The sequence below is a fragment of the Hibiscus syriacus genome, unplaced genomic scaffold (genome assembly GCF_006381635.1).
Source record: "Hibiscus syriacus cultivar Baekdansim isolate YM2019G1 unplaced genomic scaffold, ASM638163v2 tig00110156_pilon, whole genome shotgun sequence".
NCBI classification, from domain to species: Eukaryota; Viridiplantae; Streptophyta; class Magnoliopsida; order Malvales; family Malvaceae; genus Hibiscus; species Hibiscus syriacus.
This window is the reverse complement of record NW_024062606.1, coordinates 476,234-497,533: the sequence shown is the minus strand read 5'-3', so window position 1 is coordinate 497,533 and position 21,300 is coordinate 476,234. Positions and strand designations below refer to the sequence as shown.

Below are 21,300 nucleotides of genomic sequence, written 5' to 3'. Positions count from 1 at the left end.
TTGTCAATTTTTTTCGTTTACTTTTGAGTCAAAGGTTTGTACGTTCCTCCTTACACACATCACAAGCATTTATATGACATGAGCTCTAGATCCGAGCTTCATTCCAAATAAGGTGGGGTGAATGTTTTACTTTCATAAGAATTTATTCTTCTTATGAGTTTTACCAAATAACCCCTGGGATACATATGACTTATACCTTCGTAATGATTTATTCCTCGTACAGTATAAGGAAATGAATCCCCTCGAATTGAACTCGATCCTTTTACGCCTTTAATGGGTTAGGATTGAGAGTTTGGTAGCCCAAGGGGCACTGACATCAGGGATAATTCGAGTACCATTTCCCGTTAAAGCCAAAACCATACTTGTAGTGAACTATATAACGGTCACCCTAGGTATAGTCATACCAAACCTCTATCCGTCAGTAGGTGTCCAAAATAAGTGTACACAAAGGAGAAACATTTCTAAACATTTACCTTTTGTTTTAAATTTTGTTGAATAAAAGCATACGAACTAGATACCATGCGGGTAGGAACAATTTCTTGAAAGTAAATCATTTTGGGTAGAAAGCATGTCTGGGTAGGATTGTTATATAATGTAATGTGTATTTCCTCTAGGTTGATTTATGAAATATTCTTTTATCAATGTAATGTGTATCTTTTATATGTGATATTAATATTTTAGTATTTATTCAAATCTGATTTTGAGAACACTCAACGTAAAATGGGTGTGAAGAGTACCACCTTACAGAGGTAGTGCGTTTGGATACAATGTTCAAAGGATGGGTGAATTTGAAGAAAATCATATATTTTATCAAATGATAATAATAATTTTATTTTATTTTATATATTAATAATTTTTGTTTTTTTACAAAAAGTAACGATTTTTTTTTGCGAATCCTGAGATTAATTTATTATTCGGCTTAATTTTTTTAAACAGTTTAAAGAGAGAATATTCTTTTGGAGATAAGAAATAGATGGGATAACTTTCCCAACGGAGAATTGCAAATCTCGAGATTTCTTTTCAAGTTGAAGAATTTTCTCTAAAAATAATTCGAAACAATTATTCAATATTTGATAATGGATTGTGGTATAATTCTTATATTCGAAATCAATATTTCCACCATGTACGATAGTCTGTAAGCGATTAAGTACCAATTTTGGGCGTTGTGGGGGTGTTTACCCTTCTCTACGCGTAACCGACTCCCAGACCCGTTACATCGAGTCTTAAAAAACAATTTTTCGTTAAAATTGTTTTAAATGACTTTTTAGGTATTCGACCTACCTAACCCAAAGGTCGATGGCAACTCTCATTCAAATTAATTCAAAATCTCCAATTTTTCAAAATAAAGTCATAATTGTTTTTTAAATGATATTTAATTGTTAAAAAATAGTTATGACCGCTTGGCGACTCCGTTGGGAACTTTAGAGAGTCAGGCAATAAGTCGCTTGTACATTGTCGTAGTGGTGGAAATTATGAGTTCGAGTCTATAGTTAGCTTATGATCTATTTATTGAATTTTTTTCCAATTTCTGTATGTTTATCGTACTAAACTTTTAATTTATTTTTTTAGGTTTGTTAAGGTTTTTGTCAATTTTTTTCGTTTACTTTTGAGTCAAAGGTTTGTACGTTCCTCCTTACACACATCACACGCATTTATATGACATGAGCTCTAGATCCGAGCTTCATTCCAAATAAGGTGGGGTGAATGTTTTACTTTCATAAGAATTTATTCTTCTTATGAGTTTTACCAAATAACCCCTGGGATACATATGACTTATACCTTCGTAATGATTTATTCCTCGTACAGTATAAGGAAATGAATCCCCTCGAATTGAACTCGATCCTTTTACGCCTTTAATGGGTTAGGATTGAGAGTTTGGTAGCCCAAGGGGCACTGACATCAGGGATAATTCGAGTACCATTTCCCGTTAAAGCCAAAACCATACTTGTAGTGAACTATATAACGGTCACCCTAGGTATAGTCATACCAAACCTCTATCCGTCAGTAGGTGTCCAAAATAAGTGTACACAAAGGAGAAACATTTCTAAACATTTACCTTTTGTTTTAAATTTTGTTGAATAAAAGCATACGAACTAGATACCATGCGGGTAGGAACAATTTCTTGAAAGTAAATCATTTTGGTAGAAGCATGTCTGGTAGGATTGTTATATAATGTAATGTATTTCCTCTAGGTTGATTTATGAAATATTTTTATCAATGTAATGTGTATCTTTTATATGTGTATTATATTTTAGTATTATTCAAATCTGATTTGAGAACACTCAACGTAAATGGGTGTGAAGAGTACCACCTTACAGAGTAGCGTTTGGATACAACGTTCAAAGATGGGTGAATTTGAAGAAAATCATATATTTATCAAATGATAATAATAATTTTATTTTATTTTATATATTAATAATTTTTGTTTTTTTACAAAAAGTAACGATTTTTTTTTGCGAATCCTGAGATTAATTTATTATTCGGCTTAATTTTTTTAAACAGTTTAAAGAGAGAATATTCTTTTGGAGATAAGAAATAGATGGGATAACTTTCCCAACGGAGAATTGCAAATCTCGAGATTTCTTTTCAAGTGAAGAATTTTTCTCTAAAATAATTCGAAACATTTATTCAATATTTGATAAATGGATTGTGGTATAATTCTTATATTCGAAATCAATATTTCCACCATGTACGTAGTCTGTAAGCGATTAAGTACCAATTTTGGGCGTGTGGGGGTGTTTACCCTTCTCTACGCGTAACCGACTCCCAGACCCGTTACTCGAGTTTTGGTAAACATACCAACTTGTCTTAAAAAACAATTTTTCGTTAAAATTGTTTTAAATGACTTTTTAGGTATTCGACCTACTAACCCAAAGGTCGATGGCAACTCTCATTCAAATTAATTCAAATCTCCAATTTTTCAAAATAAGTCATAATGTTTTTTAAATGATATTAATTGTTAAAAATAGTTATGACCGCTGGCGACTCCGTTGGGAACTTTAGAGAGTCAGGCAATAAGTCGCTTGTACATTGTCGTAGTGGTGGAAATTATGAGTTCGAGTCTATAGTTAGCTTATGATCTATTATTGAATTTTTTTCCAATTCTGTATGTTTATCGTACTAAACTTTAATTTTTTTTTTAGGTTGTTAAGGTTTTGTCAATTTTTTCGTTACTTTTGAGTCAAAGGTTTGTACGTTCCTCCTTACACACATCACAAGCATTTATATGACATGAGCTCTAGATCCGAGCTTCATTCCAAATAAGGTGGGGTGAATGTTTTACTTTCATAAGAATTTATTCTTCTTATGAGTTTTACCAAATAACCCCTGGGATACATATGACTTATACCTTCGTAATGATTTATTCCTCGTACAGTATAAGGAAATGAATCCCCTCGAATTGAACTCGATCCTTTTACGCCTTTAATGGGTTAGGATTGAGGGTTTGGTAGCCCAAGGGGCATGAATCAGGGATATTCGAGTACCATTTCCCGTTTAAAGCCAAAACCATACTTGTAGTGAAAATAACGGTCACCCTAGGTCATACCAAACCTCTATCCGTCAGTAGGTGTCCAAAATAAGTGTACACAAAGGAGAAACATTTCTAAACATTTACCTTTTGTTTTAAATTTTGTTGAATAAAAGCATACGAACTAGATACCATGCGGGTAGGAACAATTTCTTGAAAGTAAATCATTTTGGGTAGAAAGCATGTCTGGGTAGGATTGTTATATAATGAAAGCATGCTCGGGTAGATATCATGATTGGGTAGGTGTTATATTTATCATTAAATAGCATCTTTTACTTTTATTGATTATCTTTCCCTTACTAACTTATTTCTTTTCTTTTGTTTGTGTCATTTTTCATCCTTTTTGCATTGCATTTCATCAACATAACATAATGTGAAAGTGTTGATCCGCAAGGGGATATTTAAGATAAAATTTTAATAAGGAGATATAAAAGTTTTCAATCAAGCAGTTCATAGAGTAGAATAAGGAGACTTGCTCGAAGTTCATGCAGCACACGAGACTGGAATGATGATTCATTGATCCCAAGAAGTAATCCAATGGTAGAGTCTTATCTACTATCATTTCATCGCTAATCACCAAGGAGTGGCGCACTAATTTCAACACCGCAGGGGCATTAACTGAGTTAAGTTACAAAGTATTTAAGGGTCATAATTTTCAAAGACGAATATCTGAGGTGAAGCATCGACCCATTTCAGACTCAGCGTCCAAGCGAAAACATGCCTGTAAAATGGAATATCTTGCAATGTGAAGACTTTTATCTCTGGTGAAAATTATTCGTTGATATTCACCGTTGGGATCAACACTTTTTGCATCTGCGTTTGCATCTTTGCATTTTGCATTACATTCATTTAGGCATTTTTACATGCATTAATCATGGATACATTGATGTATCTCGTGGAGGACTCTAATGAGGTATTTCTATCTATGCAACTTCATTCACATAGTACTGATAATGGAAGCAAAATTTGAGAAACTGAAGAAAGAACAGGAAGAAAATTTGCAAATGATGCAAATAGAGTGGGAAACCAAAATGGAGCAAGCGCGAAAGGCCACTATGGATCGCATCTTGCAAAACCAAGATAATCTAGTTGACCAAATTGTAATAAAAATGACTGGGACAAATCAAGAAAGAGGAACAGAGAATATTTACTCGACTAGAAAAACCTCTGAATGTGTGATGACACATGTTAATCCACAAATACTCATTTCACCCGAAAAGCTTCCAAGCCACCAAGTAAGCTTCTCTGCCACTAAAACGCATGCAACCGTGTTAGATCCTCAGGATAATTCTACTAATCACAACATATTAAATCCTAATGAGATGAAAAGAGCCAAAAATGAGGTCCCTAAGAACTTAAAAAAGTGGTGTAGAGAGACATTGAAAGGAATGAGAGGACAAAGATCTCATAATGAAATGGATACAAGAGAACTAGTCTTAGTTCCTGACTTGGTGTTCTCGCCCAAATTTAAAATGACTGCTTTTGAAAAGTACAATGGAATTAGTTTCCTTAATATCCATCTCACGATGTTTATTCGAAGGTTGACTGGATATACCAACAATGATCAGATGTTGATCCATTGTTTTCAAGACAGTTTGACTAGACATGCTTCTAAGTGGTATAATTAATTGACTCGTACTCAAATCTTCTCTTGGAATGATTTGGCTCGTGTCTTTTTGGTAAATACAAACACATGATTGATATAGCCCCTGATTGAACAACACTGTAAAATATGGAGATGAAGATTAATGAGAGCTTCCGGCAATATGCACAACGATGGAGGGATGTTGCTTCTCAAATGCATCCACTAATGATTGAAAGAGAGTTCATCACTTTATTCATCGATACATTAAAATATCCACATATTAACTACATGATAGGATATGTTACTAAGAGTTTCTCTGACATTATCATGTATAGAGAAATGATTGAAAGAGCTATCAAGAATGGCAGGATAAGAGGCACTAGCAATAATGACATTGAGGAAATAGTTGAGATTAACATAGTGGGATCTTATCTAGCTAATATAGAGACCAAACCTCATAAGGTGTTATGTGAAAAGACCCGCATCAATCCAATTCCAATGACGTATGAGGAATTGCTCTAGTGCTAGTTGAGAAGAACCTTGTGCTCCATTTCAATCCAAACCAAGAGAGGCCCCATATCCTAAAGGCCATGATGTTAACGCCATATGCAACTACCATATTGGGAGCTCAGGGTACACCACTAAGAATTGTAAGGCATTGAAGCAAAAGGTCTAAGGTCTGATTGATTCAAGGACATAGACATTTGATGTGTAATGGGGCATTCTGATCAGGAGTATGATGTGGCATCCATCAGGAATTTTGTTGCACTCTCATCAAAAGCATGGCATCTTGTTTGAACTTGTTTTTCTTCTTATGTTTGAATGTTTGTAAGTCATTTGACATTCGAACATTTTAAATAAAACGCTTCCTTCTGAGGTAATGAGCAAAGAGCAAATTTTAATATTAAAATTCTTTGAAAATCAACTCAATTAAAAGCTCTTTGATAATTGAGGTTGTAAATCTTTGAAAAATGACAAGATTGAACCTTGTAAAATAAAAACCCCTAATCCTACTCCAGAATATACACCAGAATACATACCCTTTTCTTGCAGGGACCAAGCTAGATTTCTCCTCGTATGTACAATCAATCAAGGGCTTGGTATTCATGTATGTGTTATGAGCAGACAAAATAGGGCATCTTGCATATGAAATTGCAAAGCTAATTGGTTTCTACTTTCGTTTATGATGATCATGATCTTTATAGATGGAATGGTCGAGTAGGTGAATCTAGTTTAGGTCGGTTGCTTGGAAATTGAGCTCTAACGATGACATTTCTTACCTTCAACAAACACCTAGACTATAACATGTTCTTCTTGACAAACTTAAGAAATTGAATCTGTATACCCAGAATATATATATATATATATATATATATATATGTGTGTGTGTGTGTTGTGTGTGTGTGTGTGTGTGTGTGTGTGTATACAATAAAGCTGAGCTATTCTGCTGAAGCAATTGGTTATAGAGAAAACTCAAAAGCCCCTATTTTATGAATAGATTACATTCAAGCCATGATATTTATCGGGTACTTGGAAATTCAGTGTTTGCTCTACCATGATTGTCTCAAAGACTTTGTGGTGACATGAATCCTTCAGCTAGCCAAATAAAGAAAATTATAATATATATATATATACAATAAAGCTAAATTCAGCTAGCCAAAAAATGGAAAAATAAATCGAAATTACTAAATAATGAGTTTCGATGAATATGGACTAAGGGAGTTGAGGAACACCTTTTATAGTCAATTTCACACGAGCACTCAAGAATCTGATATTTAGATCGATATTTATGCACTGCCTTGGCTAAAAGCGTCTACGAAGCTTGAACAAATGGAAGATTTCAGAGAACTGAAATAAAAGTGTTCTAAAAAGGCTAGCAGTTGACTATGCTAGTTGCGTCATTTTGTCCACCTCCGATTAAAATGTCAAACCAAGATAGAGGGGCATATCATAATTTTCACGATGATCGATAAAAGGAAAAAATGACGAATCGATGAAACAAACCTTAAAATATAGGTAGCTATGTCGACAATCGTTTTTGTCCGAGTGACGTTTTTATTATAATATATAATAATATTATTATTTACAAGGCTCGCAGGCCCATGTTACAACAAACAAAATCCAGGCCCGATTATAAAGCAAATCCAGACACTGTTACAACCTAACCCGAGCTAAGTCCAGACTCAAGCCCTATAACCCGTGTTAGGCCTGGAATCAGTTTGACCCAGTAGGCCCAAATTGGCCCTTACATGCTGCTAGGGTTTCCACACAACTCCAGCGCCGCCAATTACTCACCACTGCACGATCAAAGAAGATCCAAGGGTCCACAATCATCTAGCAAGAAGCCCTAGGGTTTCATTACACCCTAGGGCCTATTCTGGCCACCGCCTCTTGATGGCTCACTCTCACATTACTGCACCAGCACTGCCTCTCCAGAATCTCGTAGATGGATCCAAAAGTTGAACACCTACCGTAAAACTCACTGCTCTATGGTGAGTCACCACCGTAGGACCAGTGACTCACTAGGTAGAGCTCATCATTACACCAAATATTGAGGGCTATATAAACCCCTATTACCTGTAAACAAAGGAAAAGAGTGGAAGAAAGACGAACACAGATAAACAACAAGAGAGACAGAGAGCAATAACAACGAAGAAAGCCATACGAAGCAACAACAACAAGCATCCATACGAAACAAGAAAGCAACAGAGACACAAAATAGAAAGAAAAGAAGAGAAACTCACCGAGAAAGTCAACAGTTGTCGGGTTTTTCGAAGGTATATCTCCAGATCTACATCGTTGGGTGAATTTTTATGGGAAAAGAGGCTCGGAATCGTGTTTAGGAGGTTGAGGGCTTTGATTTAGTGTAGTTTGGTATTTTTCAGCCACCGTGGGTAAGGCTCTTAAGGGTCGAATTTGGGCATTTATACCCTCTCCCATACGACGTCGTTTTTGGAGAGGGTATATGTGTAATTTGGGGATGGGTAAACTATATTCGTAATCCCTTTATTTTTTTAATCTTCCATTTTGGTCACCAAAATCAGGTTTTACTCGTTTAAATTTTGTCTTCAAATTTTATTTTAATTTTATTTTAGTCAATATCTATATGTTTATATATTTTAGGTAAAATATCTATTTTAGTCCTTAAATATTAATCATTTATATTATAATCCCATATTATTATATATAGTTAAATTATATTATTAGTACTTATAGTTTATAATATTTCGAATTAGAGACTATAGTTTTATTATTTTACAATTTAGTCACCGTACTTTAATATCTTTTAATTTTTATAGTATTTATATTTTTAGTACCTAAATTTGAAATGATTTGCATATAATAACGTATAATTTTGAAATTTTATCATTATTTTCTATGTATGTATTTAAGTTATATTATTTCATACAATAGATCATTAAATATTTTCTTAATTAATTAAGAAGGTATTTTAAAATGGTTATTGGTGTGAAATGATATTACTATTGTTTTAGGATTATATATTCAAATTTAATACAAATTTGTTAATTTATTGCAAAGACAAATTAATTAAAAAACACTGGTACCAATTTTGGGCGTTGTGGGGGGTGCTAATCCTTCCTTATACGTAATCGACTCCCGAACTCATTTTTCTGGTAAGCATATCTCTTTGTTGTATTATTTTAATATTATTCTCATGAATTTTATTAGAATAATATAACAATTTGGTGACCAATCTCACAATATTAAAAGATTGGTGGTGACTCTACAACTTAGTGTTTTGTTTGATTTAAGGAATATGAACACTTACTTTTTCAATACTAGTTACACCTATGTGTACTATTTGCACTCTCCGTCGCTGGGCAGAGAAACGTCTCTACAGCTTGGCGACTCTGCTGGGGACATTTTTTTAAGAGAGTCAAGCCACCAGTTCATTAATTAACTATCTTTGCAATAAAATTAAATTTGTTTTAATTTAGTTTTTTCCTTGATTATTTTAATAACCATTTTCAATATAAATAGTTGTACTAACTAGTTTGCTATTGTTTTCAAATTTAATTATGTGTTTTTATAATTAAAAATTATTTTTATATTTATGTGTTATACATTATTTGTTTATTTCTTTTTATGATTTTCCTCACATACTGTGCATTGTATTCATAACATGAGGTAAAACCCCGCTCTTATCTTATTTAGTTCGAATGAGAAACTACTCCCTCGTGAGGTTTTCACCTCCCTATGGGATAGGGGACCATTCCTTGAGCTCACACCATATGTTCCTCGTGTGGTTTTCTCCTCTGTATGGACATAAGGAAGTGTGTTCCTTCGAATTGAACTTAATCCAAAAGTCTTTAATGGACTAGAATTGAGGACTTAGTAGTTTAAGGGGCACCAACAAAGGAAAATTCATTGACCCTTTTACTTTAGAGTCTAAACCTAACATATAGTAAACCTAAGACTTGAGACTAGTCAGAGCCTAACCCCAAATAAGTTTTGTAAGCTTAACACACAAGGAAAAGCATGCTGAGTCTTTTAATTTATTTAGTTTTATCTTATTTTCTAAATCAATGCATGCGAACTAGAAATCATGTGGTTAGGTTATTTCTCCAAACAAATCATGGAACTAGAAAGCATGATGTTAGGATGTATGTAATTTTTCTTTATATTAACTTGTACTAATTATTTCTAATCTTCTGTAAATATATTATATTTTTCTATAATTAATTTCCTTCACTTGCATTTCATAATCATGACATGATCAAGGGTGTTGATTCAAGAGTGATCATCAAAATCAAAGGTTTTCATTATGAACAAAGGGTTTTATGATCAAGTGAACTATAATGAAGTCAAGGACTGGTATCTTGAAGAATCTCTCAAAAAAGTTGAAAGATATGTACCCAAAGATCTTGTTAGATTGGTACCAAAAGCATTCTATGGTAAGAGTATCAATAGAAGCAGTCAGAAAGAAGAGAGTTTTTATGAAGTCCAAGCCCGTTTTTGGAGGAATGAAAACAAGAAATTAAGCACAGAGGTTGAAGCCACTACAAGAAAATATACATTTAATGACATACGAACGTTGACACATGCTGATTTATGACTTACAAAAAATGTGAGTCATAAAAAAATGTCATGTTTTTTAAAATCTGAACGATTTATGACTTACAATAATGTGTTTCATATTTAATAGTCATAATCCAAAAAAATTAAAAAAAACACGGAGTACAGTTTAATTGTGTGTCATATATAAAAGTCGTATTTTAAATTCCCCCCCAATTCATTTCATCATTTCCCGCTTCTTCCCCTGGCCACCTCAATAATCAGTTCACACAATCATATGCTTCCCCCCCTTTTTCTCTTTTTCCCTCCTACACTTGCTCATTCGTTTTATTGATTGAATCCCAGTAAGTTTTCCTTTCTTGCTTCCTTCTAAGGTTTATTCATTTTCTTTTTTGAACATTTATGGGGTTTAACTGAAATTTTGTTTCTCCTTTCTTTTATGGAGATCTAATTTATGGGTTTTGCTTGTGTTTATGGCAGTTTCAATGGGTCTTATAATGGGTCAATCTCCATTTCTTATATTCTACTACATGAATGTTTATATAATTGTTCCCTTTAGAATCGAAGTTTGATTTTTTCTTCGTAATGCTAAAAATTTTAAAAAATCGAAGTGGTTATTGGATATGATTAGTGAAGCAAGAGTTCTTCTTTGAAAGCTTGTTCGTTGGGTTCGCGATATAAGAGAGTCGAGAACAACTCCGGTGGCACAGAAGTTTGAGCGTAAAGCAACTGCACCAGCGGGGGAGAGTGCTTAACACTCTACAATCGTTCCCTCGTGGCATGGAGTGTGTTGATCCACTTGGACTGGGGTAAATCTTTTCAGCAACTTCTTATTAATTGGTATTCATTTTTTTTGTTTAGTGCACGAGAGTATTTTGAACTGGTTAGGAGCCGCAGAATTACTTCTGGAATGACATCTCTTCCACGATATGTCTCAAGAGTTTGCTCTGTTATATATATGTGCTCTCATGCCCATTCTCACATTGTAAGATAGTGATTTATTTTTTTGTATTACAATGGTTTCCACTAATGTTTTAGTTTCTTTATCTTTATTTAGAATGCTACGCCTTGCCCTTAAAAACTTGGAACTCCTACTTTGCTAGTGAAATTTTCTTGGAAAATATTTCGTGTTGTAATTTGTTTAGAGGTTGTGTTGTATTATGACGCCAGACAGAATAGTGATTATCCTGTAGGCTAGCTCCGACAGACGATTCACAAGAGAAAATTCGCCCAAAAACCAGAGAAAAAAGTCTCTAGGGTTTAATAAAATATTATAAAATCAAACAATTCCAAAAAGCAGTCCACAAGCCGGACTGTTATAGCCAAAAATCGTCTTTATTCGAATTTTGCCAAAAATAGCAAAATCCCGAAAATCACTCTAAATTGAAATTCGAAATAAAATAAGCAATCTCCCAAAAATCCGGCCTAAATCGGATTTAAATTGACTTCCTAATTAACAAATCGAAATATTACCATAAATAGTAAAAAATAACTAAATCTAGTGATTCGGAGGGGAAAACGGCAGAATTTGAGGTTGAAAAAAAGGCCACATGGAGCGCAGCTCTATGGAGAGCGTGCGCGTCGAAAAGAGCTTTCCGGATTGGGGCCTTATGCGCGATTCTGACACCTGTAGCCAAAGTTATGGCCAAAAGACTGAAACATACTCAAAACAACACCAATGAGGAACATGTCACAATCAATTCCCGCCTTTGCGCTGATCTGCCAACTCATGGTATCTCAGTGCCATCAACGTGCAATCTGACAGCTCAGCATCATCTGTCTCGGATCCCCCTGCATCAGTCACCCCGGGTTAGAAAGAACTCGTCCTCGAGTTCAGAGTAGTGTCAACAGGATCCACAAAACAATGACTCAGGTGCTTCACATTAAAGACATCAGAAGTCTTCAAGTGACTGGGAAGTCGCAACCTGTAAGCATTATCATTGATCTTTTGCAGGACCTCACAAGGTCCAATCTTCCGATCCTTAAGCTTATTATACTCACCAACAGCAAAACGATCACGAGTTAATACAGCCCAAACAAAATCACCAACATCAAAAAGTACCTGACGACGATGATTGTCGACCCGAGTCTTGTACTTGGTATTGCTCTCATGAATGGTCTGTTTCACCTGCTCATGGATACCCCGAAGATACTTTGCCATCTCATCTGCTTTATGACTGAAACGTCCTATACGTGGAATAGGGGCTAAGTCCAACACCCCGGATGGGTTCTGACCATAGACAATCTCAAATGGACTTAAACCTGTGGTTCTGTTTTTTGATCTGTTGTAGGCAAATTCTGCCTGAGGCAATGCCAAATCCCACTGCTTCGGCTTCGTTCCTGCCAAACACCTCAAAAGGTTTCCCAAACTTCGGTTCACCACCTCGGTCTGGCCATCCGTCTGGGGGTGGTAGGCGCTACTGAAATTCAACTGCGTTCCCAGTTTCCCCCACAGGCTCTTCCAGAAATGACTGATGAACTTAGTATCACGATCTGAAGTGATGGATCGAGGAACACCATGTAAACGCACAATCTCCTTGAAATAGAGATGGGCAATCCGGTCAGCATCCATAGTCTTTCTACAAGCTACAAAATGAGCCATCTTGGAAAACCTGTCAACCACAACAAAGATAGAATCAGAGGCCCTTTGGGTGCGGGGTAAGCCTAGTACAAAATCCATGCTGACATCGAACCAAGGAGCTTCAGGAATAGGTAAGGGAGTGTACAATCTCGCATTGGTGAGAACTCCCTTAGACCGCTGGCACACATAATAATGGTCCACATAATGGGCCACATCACTAGTCAACTTGGGCCAATAAAATTCAGAAAAGATAAGGGCCAATGTCTTATCTCGGCCAAAGTGTCCCTCATTATGGAGTTCACTTATAATTTGCTGCCTTAATGAACAATCTGGAATGCACAACTGTAATCCACGAAACAGATACCCATTATGCAAAACAAAATCATGACGGTTACCCTCAGTTACCTCCTAAAATATCCTTCCAAAGGAAGGATCAGCTGCATACATATCTGTGAACGTCTCAAATCCTACAACTTTAGTACTCATGGTGGTGAGAAGTAAGGTACGACGGCTCAGGGCATCTGCGTCACGGTTCAAACTCCCTGCTTGGTGCCTCAGCGTAAAAGTGAATTCTTGCAAGTATGCTACCCACTTGGCATAACGTCTACTCAGCTTGTGTTGGCCATTGATGTACTTCAAGGCCTCATGATCGGTAAACAGAATAAACTCCTTCTGTACTAGGTAGTGACGCCAATGCTTCAGGGACTGAACTATGGCATAGAACTCCAGATCATAAGTGGAATAATTTTTCTTTGATCCCGATAGCTTCTCACTGAAAAAAAGTAACCGGACGACCTGCCTGACTCAGAAACACCACCAATGCCAACGCCAGATGCATCACAATTTACCTCGAACACTTTGTCAAAATCTAGAAGTGCCAAAACTGGAGCCTCGGTTATCTTCTGCTTGACCAGTTGAAAACTGGCCTCTGCCTCCTCAGACCACTGGAAATCACGCCCCTTGAGGCACTCTGTGATAGGGGAGATCAGAGTACTGAAATTTCTAATGAATCGGCGGTAAAAAGACGCCAAGCCATGGAAACTTCGGATGTCATGTAAGGTTCTTGGTCTGGGCCACTCCAAGACTGCATCTATCTTTGACTGATCTGCATGAACACCATCAGCAGACACAACAAAACCAAGAAAAGTCACAGAAGTAGTGAAGAAAGAACACTTCTTTTGATTGACAAACAATCACTCCATTTTCAGCATCTCAAAAACAGCACGGAGGTGATCGAAGTGTGAAGTCCATGTCGGACTATAAACGAGGATATCATCGAAGTAAACTACAACAAATTTCCCCATAAAAGGCCGCAAGACCTGATGCATAAATCTCATGAACGTACTGGGCACATTGGATAACCCAAAAGGCATGACCATCCACTCATACAACCCTTGTGGCATTTTAAACGCCGTCTTCCACTCATCTCCAGGCCTTATTCTGATTTGGTGGTAACCGCTCTTAAGGTTAATTTTTTAGAAGACCTTAGAACCAGATAGCTGATCCAACATATCATCTAGACGGGGAATTGGAAACTGGTACTTCACTGTAATTCTGTTGATCGCTCGGCTGTCAACACACATACGCCAAGAACCATCTTTCTTTGGCACTAACAGAGCAGGGACTGCACATGGGCTCATACTCTCTCGGATATAGCCCCTCTCCAACAACTCTTCCACCTGTCGCTGCAACTCTTCAGCCTCCTTGGGACTGAGGCGATATGCTGGTCGATTTGGCAAACTTGACCCAGGAACAAGGTCAATTTGATGCTGAATATCCCTCATAGGTGGTAGTCCAGGAGGAAGATCCTCTGGCATCAAGTTAGAGAATTCGGCTAGCAGCCGCTGCACCTCTACTGGTAAATCTGTATCCACGTCTACTGCATTGTTCTCGCAAGGTAGCAAGGCATAGACCACGCCGCCATGCTCAATCTCATCTAAAAACCTGGACATAGAAAGCAGATTAGTATTATGGGTTACTGGGGTAGGAGTAAGTCCTTCCCGCCGGGGTGCCAACACAATCTTTTTTCCTTGCTAAGGGAATATGTATTCTTCTCCATCATGAATGACACTGCGATCATACTGCCAAGGTCGACCCAACAATATATGACACGCATCCATAGACACAACATCACACCAGGCATTATCAAAATATTTTCTACCAATTGAAAAAGACACGAGACATCGCCTATCAACTGTTACCTCACTGTCTTTATTTAGCCATGACAACTTGTATGGCTTAGGATGACGGTCCGTCTTCAACTGCAATTTCTGGACAACCTCCTCGGACACTATATTCTCACAACTGCCACTGTCAATGATCATTTTGCAGACTTTATCTGCAACTGTGCAAGTCGTGTGGAAAATATTGGTTCTCAACCAATCGTCCCCTGAATCGCCCTTGGGGGTAAGTAGACTCTTGCGAACGACCAGAGTCTGATGACCATCTCCATACAGCACATCATCAGTCTCATCATCGTCATACACGGGTTCGCCAATCTCCTCAATCTCGTCTTCCACGTTTTCCTCAATCAACAAATTTTTGCCCTTTTGACTAGCAGGCTTCCTGCAATCAGTCGCCCTATGCCCTTGTTCACCACAACGAAAACATCTAATAGTAGGGTTAGAATTACCCTGCGGTGGCTGCTGAGCAGGACGGGACTCTTGAGGGCGAACTGGTCGACTGTTGTGATCGCTCCTGATCACTGGTCTCCTGTTTTGCTATTTTTCAACAGTAAGTGCACGCTGGTATGCTTCCGAAACACTCCACAGTGAATGAAGGCTGAGGACATCTTGCAAGGGCTGGCGTAAACCCCCCAAATATCGTGCCACCATCTGCTCCTCCGTCTCAAATAAATCGTTCCGGGCGACCAATTGGTAAAACTTGATCACTGGTCTCCTGTTTTGCTATTTTTCAACAGTAAGTGCACGCTGGTATGCTTCCGAAACACTCCACAGTGAATGAAGGCTGAGGACATCTTGCAAGGGCTGGCGTAAACCCCCCAAATATCGTGCCACCATCTGCTCCTCCGTCTCAAATAATCGTTCCGGGCGACCAATTGGTAAAACTCCTGTAATCATCGACTGATCGCGCGCCCTGCCTCAACGCATGAAGTCGCTGAATAAGGTTAGCGTGTAGCCGAAGGGAAGAAGTGGCCCTTCATCTTCTTTTTCATCTTCTCCCAATCAGTGATCTTGGCTTTGCCCTGTCTTTCTCGTGAACGTCGTAACTGTTCCCACCACGCAGATACTCTGCCCTTGAGTTTGATGGCGATCAGTTTCACTTTCACACGATCAGGGACTTCCTTATATTCAAAAATACGCTCCACTTCATTAATCCAATCCACGAATCCCTCGGCCTGTAACGTACCAGAAAACTCAGGGAGATCGACCCGAAAACCGAGGTCTCCATGACGCTCCTCCCGACCACGGTGCTCTCGGAATCCTGCGCGATTGTGATATGGGTTTTCGAAAGTGGAATTGGTATCGTGATCAGAGGCCTCACGATCCTTGAAATCTTGCGCCGCCAGGCGGGTTAATTCTGCGACTTGCCTCTGCAATCCGCAATCATCACATCCTGAACACTGCGATCACGGCGTTGGGCTTCCTCATTCGGAACCTGCTCACGACGACCACGACCTCCAGCCATTGAAACTGGTGAAATTTCCCAAGAAGATGTTGAAGCTCTGATACCAACTGACGCCAGACAGAATAGTGATTATCCTGTAGGCTAGCTCCGACAGACGATTCACAGAGAAAATTCAGACGATTCACAAGAGAAAATTCGCCCAAAACAAGTAAAAAGTCTCTAGGATTTAATAAAATTTATAAAATCAAACAATGCCAAAAAGCAGTCCACAAGCCGGACTGTTATAGCCAAAAATCGTCTTTATTCGAATTTGCCAAAAATAGCAAAATCCCGAAAATCACTCTAAATTGAAATTCGAATAAAATACGCAATCTCCCAAAAATCCGGCCTAAATCGGATTTAAATGACTTCCTAATTAACATCGAAATATACCAAAATAGTAAAAAATACTAAATCTAGTGTGATTAGGGGAAAACGACAGAATTTGAGGTTGAAAAAAGGCCCATGGAGCGTAGCTCTATGGAGAGCGTGCGGCGTCGAAAAGAGCTTTCTGGATTGGGTCTATGCGCGATTCTGACACCTGTACCAAAGTTATGGCCAAAAGACTGAAACATACTCAAAACGACACCAATGAGGAACATGTCACAATCATTCCCGCCTTTGAGCTGATCTGCCAACGGATCCAGGCCATCTCGTCAAGCTCGACATCAATATCAGTTCTCTATAGGATATTGATATTTCAGTGACATGTTGTATTTGTTTGTGGCTATGGCAGTGCTCATGCAAAAGAGAAACCTCGTTTTGCTCAGCTTAGCAGTACCATGTTTGGGTTATTTTATTATGGCTATCTCCCTTGTTTCTGGGTTAAGCTTAGATGTGGTTTAGCAGCTCCTGCCTTGAATACTAGTAAGAATATGGTTTCTCACACTTATATGTTTGTAAATCTAAATGTTGGACAAATTTATCATTGAATAGTGATCGGTAATATTTGTTAAGATGTAAGTATAGAGCTGAAAATGGCCCTTTTTCTAAAGCAGTAATAACTTATATACTGTTTTTGCTAAAACTTGGGTGGTTTGGTTAAGGATTTAGGAGTTTCTGATGACGCATCTCAAAACTGCTTTTATTTCCTTTATGTAACGTACTCTTCAAATGTGTTGCTCCTTTTATTTCCTTCAATGTGAAACTTCATTCATCTTTATTTTCAAATTTGGTTCATTTGCATGTGTGATTGTGCCATTGTGGAAACGGGAACAGGTTATGAGTCTATGACTATTCACCACACTGTTTTACTAAGAGCTTGATTTCGGCAGGAATAGGAGTTGGATGGCCTTATCTTCTGAGTGGCCAAGATCATTGGACAGTAGGCCTTGTGGCAACCTTGATTTCATTTAGCAGCATAATAACAGAAATTACATATGCCTTTTTGGGTGGAAAGGTATGTACAGTCTTGATCAATAAGATATTGTTTCACTTATTTAAATAAAGACTTCAAGATGCCCTGAATGCTACACTAGTTACATATTTTAACTGGTGGACATATCATCTATGACTGTGATTGTATTTGTACCTGTTGTGGTGCAGGCCATTGGCAGGACACACCCACTTACTATATAAGTCCAAGAAGACTTGGGAATGAGATATTGATGGCTTGGGTGGTTGTATAGCAACTTCTGTAGTACTGTCAAAGATTTTAAGCTGGCCAGCCTCTTTGCTAAGGTTTTCAATCTATTTCACAAGTAGTAATGTACTATAAGATATTTTGATCCAAAAATAGATCTCTTTTTCGCACGGAAAGGTATCCATAGTAACTTGAGAGCACTGGTATAAGTTTCCACATGAGACGTTTGTCTCAAGATCAAGAGTTAGATTTTTATTGTTGATATAACTTAGAATCTATTAGGTTTGAAGATAGAACAAGTTCCATTTATAATTTAAGTTATCCTCATTGGGTTACAAGTTGATTTATTTTCATTCATATGTAATCTGATGGTTACATCCTTCCGTGTTCCAGCACTTTCATGCATGCAGACATTTGATAGTCAGTGTGCATGTCATAATTTGAATTCCAAAGCTTTCTATATGTCTAGTCACACATGTGCATGGATGATAAGTAATAATGATGACTGATTGTTGATTATTTTGAAACCAAATCTCTGGCTAGGATCGGTGCAAGCGCCACTTGTTATTTACTCCAGCAGTCTAATACTGGATTACTGGATTGCATTGTTATCTAAAAAAAGAATCGGTATTATGAACTTCACTGCATTAATCCTGAGACTTTACATACTCTTTTCATTGGTGTAGTGCAATAGCCTTTGGGATTCTCAACTTCTTTGGATCTATTTTTGGTGATCTTACTGAATCAATGATCAAGCATGATGCTGGTGTCAAGGACTCTGGCTCTCTAATCCCCGATCATGGTAATTGTAGTTGCTCGTGATTATTTATTCAATTAATTTTCGATACTTTGAGGGTGAAAACAACCTTGCTTACTTTAAACAATTGAAAAGAAGCTGCTCATTATTTGACTGGAATAATTATTCATGGATTATATCTCCTTTCGTTTTGTCATCTTTATATTAACATTGTGTTTGCATTGTCTAGCAGGTGGAATACTCGACAGAGTGGATAGTTACATGTTCATAGGTGCACTCGCATACTCGTTTGTCAAAATCATATTGTCGCACAAATTTTGATCAATAGCACAAGAGGGGATACAAGATAGAATCTATTCCATGTTTATATATATATATCGAAAATAAGTGCAGAAGCACATTTGATGGATTCATGCAGAGTGTAGCTGAAAATTTGTATCGACATATGATTACAATATTTTTGATAACTTAATGTTAATATATTGTATGCAAATGGATTACTTATATATATTGATATATATATATATATTATTATGAGGCATTAAATATGATTAGTTTGATTATTTGTCAATCTACAATATATATATATATATAATTTATGACATACAATCACGATACACGAATGTGTGTCATCTTTTCTAATGACGTGTTCTTCAATGACACGCAATATAAGTCATAAATACGTGTCATAAATTTATGACACACAAATGTGTGTCGTCTTCATTTATGACGGGGGCCTCAATGACGCGCAATGCGCGTCATAAATGCGCGTCATAGATTTATGACGCACAATTGCGTGTCATCTGAGATTTATGTCGCTGGCTTCAACGACGCGCAAATGTGTGTCATCCGCACCCATAGATGACGCGCAATGGGCGTCATTAAAGGGGTTTTTTTCTAGTAGTTAGTCATGCTTAATGATTTTTGAAAAGTCAGTCAAACCTTCAAGAATGTTGAACTAGGAAATACCTCAAAAGAATGGACAACAAGGATCATTAAACTGAAAAATGATGTTTAGCATTGGAAAAAGAATGAAAAGATACATGAGTATCAAGCAAAGAAATTCTCCTATGACTTACAGATTACAAAAGAAATGCACAATACAACCATTATCAATTTGGGAAGATGTTAAGCTGAAAACCAGATGTTGAATAAGACTATAGCCAATATAGAAGCTTCATATCCATTTTTCCAGTTTGAAATTGATGTTGAATTAAAATCCACTAGAGCCAAGAATCGCACATTGATGAAGATGGTAGATGATTATGGAGATCTTGTACAAGAACTTCTTGAACACAAGCCTCTCTTATGAAGGAAAATGAGCAATTTTGTCTACAATTCTAGGAGATGGCAGGTAAGATTCAAGAGAAAGATAATGACATGAAGAAAGTTAATTCCCAAGCAAGCAATGTGGCCCACAAGCTGATAGACTTAGCTGGTTTTACAAGGGAATTGAAGCAGAATAACAACTTGATTCTTGAACACGAATGAAAATTAACTTGGCTTTTTAAGGAGATAGAGAAATTAGGAGGGAAAGTTATCCCTTATATGTAATGATCTTTTGGATATACTGAAAACTTTTTGTGTTCAATGAAAGCTGTTTTAAGATGATCACTCTTGAATTACACATTTTTCATACATGCATTTGCATTTGCATTTGCATTGGCATTTACATTAATGTTCTGCATAACATGTTAACATGTGCCAATCATGAAAACATGGGAGTAATTAGTGAAAGATTTTGGAATCAGGAGTTCTGAAAATTAGGGGCAAGTCTTTAAAAGATTGAAAGCAATGAATGGAATATTAGCTCGAGTGGGAAAGATTGAGAGAATCTGAGAGTAACTTGTAGAGATTCAACGAGAAAAGTTTAAAGAAACAAGATGTTCTAAGTTGAGTCTTAGGAACAAATGTCTAAGATGATGAGTATGATGGTTACTCTATTATATGGGGAGAAAATGTTAGAAGACCCTATTGAACATGAAAGATGAAAACCTTGGGAAAAAGTCTGGATCTTAATGATACAGTTACTGCTATGATGATAAATGACCAAGAACTTGTTAGGGAACCTAGAAATTCAATTCAGCTTCAAGGATCAGGAAATATGACAGAGGATATGGAAATTAAAGTTGGTTCAAAGAAAAGAAACAGACCAAGTCCCAATAAAAAAGCTAAAAAGGCAAGAAGGAAAAAAGGATGACACATCCCATTCCAATTCCAATCTCGTATTCAGACTTGTTATCCTTTCTCTTTGAAAGTGGTCTCGTAACATCCATTCCTCGTAGTACTTATTTGCATCCAAATTGACAAAATGTCAAGAGTTCATGCAATTATCATTCTGGAGATTTTGGTCATTCTACATAAAATTGCATAATTCTGAAATTAAAAGTCCAAGACCTTATAGCAGAAGGGTTGTTATGTTTCGAATATAAGAAACCTAAGCTCCTCAGAAACTCAAAATTGGTTGAGAAAGAGAAATCTTTAAATCACCATCTCTCTCATGATGTTGGTCAAGAATCAAACATTCAAAGAAAATGTTTTGATTATCGATCACAAGGTCTTCAGGAAAGCAATAGTAAAGAGACAGTGTTGTCGAGAGAGT

General features: G+C 37.0%; 1 pseudogene; it reads left to right on the top strand.

The window, feature by feature from the left end:
* Positions 1–19,019, top strand: part of LOC120215749 — a 35,786-nt pseudogene extending 16,767 nt beyond the window's left edge.
* The last annotated feature ends 2,281 nt before the right edge of the window (positions 19,020–21,300 follow it).